This window comes from Octopus bimaculoides, chromosome 17, assembly GCF_001194135.2.
Source record: "Octopus bimaculoides isolate UCB-OBI-ISO-001 chromosome 17, ASM119413v2, whole genome shotgun sequence".
Lineage (NCBI taxonomy): Eukaryota > Metazoa > Mollusca > Cephalopoda > Octopoda > Octopodidae > Octopus > Octopus bimaculoides.
The window spans coordinates 47,362,365-47,363,629 of record NC_068997.1 but is presented as its reverse complement, the minus strand read 5'-3'; positions in this window follow the sequence as shown (position 1 = coordinate 47,363,629).

Here is a 1,265-nt window from a genome sequence, read left to right as displayed (position 1 = left end):
ATATATATGTATATATATATAGCTATGAGTACACACACACGCACATACATACATACATACATACATACATACATACATACATACATACATACATACATATATACTTGCAAATATAAAATATATGTATATGTACAGGTAAATGCACGCGCGTGTATATGAATATGTATTATATGTATGTATGTGCATATATATGTATAAGTAACTGTATATAAAACTGTGTGAACGTGCGTATATCATGGTATTCAGTATTGTTATATACACATATATACACAAACATTTACTATCAAATTATTTCACATGGGGATGTATACGGCTGTAAATATATCATTTACAGATTGTATTTAATCATGAACTTTTGCAATTTATTATAATCTATTACCATTAATTTAATTAGATATCTATTTCCTGGATATAATTCATTTATGTATATATTTATATATTTTCATATTCATTTCACTCGATAAGCGAGTATTGATTGCGAATCATATTTTTGTTTGTATGTGTTTTAGTTAACATTAAATGGCGTCGTTTGATTTTACATTTTCAGATTGTTTGACCTCATATATCGTGAAGAAATTATTTCTATTGTTATGAAGCAAATTCGTTCTAGATGTTGGATTGTCTCAGAAATATTCTGAAATAATTCTTTCATATTTACAGATTCAAACTATTCTATTTTAGATGTGTTATGAACTAGTGAAAGTGCAGTTTCTATGCTAAAATAGTAGATTTATACAATACTACACTTACTACCCAGCGTTGCCCGGTAAAGTATTCAGGGAATTGTGTGCCAGTTTGTAGAATGAGAATTCATGGTACTTATGCATGTGTATATATCTAACCTAACTTCTGGACTTATTTAATTGGAACTATCCGAACAATAGTAATCAGTTTACACGAGTAGAAGCTTTTTTTTAACAATTTTTATCCTGAAAATCACTTGTTACTTTTGTTTTAAAGTGTAAGAGTGGAGAAAGTGTAAGAGTGGAGAAAGTGAAAGATGTATGTACATGTATATGAAATGGACGGGTATGTGTAAGAGAGAGAGAAAGAGAACCACTTACACATACATGAGAGTACACACGTTCACTCGCTCACTCTCTCTCTCTCTCTCTCTCTCTCTCTCTCTCTCTCTATCTATCTATCTATCTATCTCTGACACACACATGCACACGTACATACAAAAAAGATGTACACATGTATTGATGCATGTACGTATACATGACAACACATCCCCTCACTTACTCTCTCTTTCTTTCTCGCTT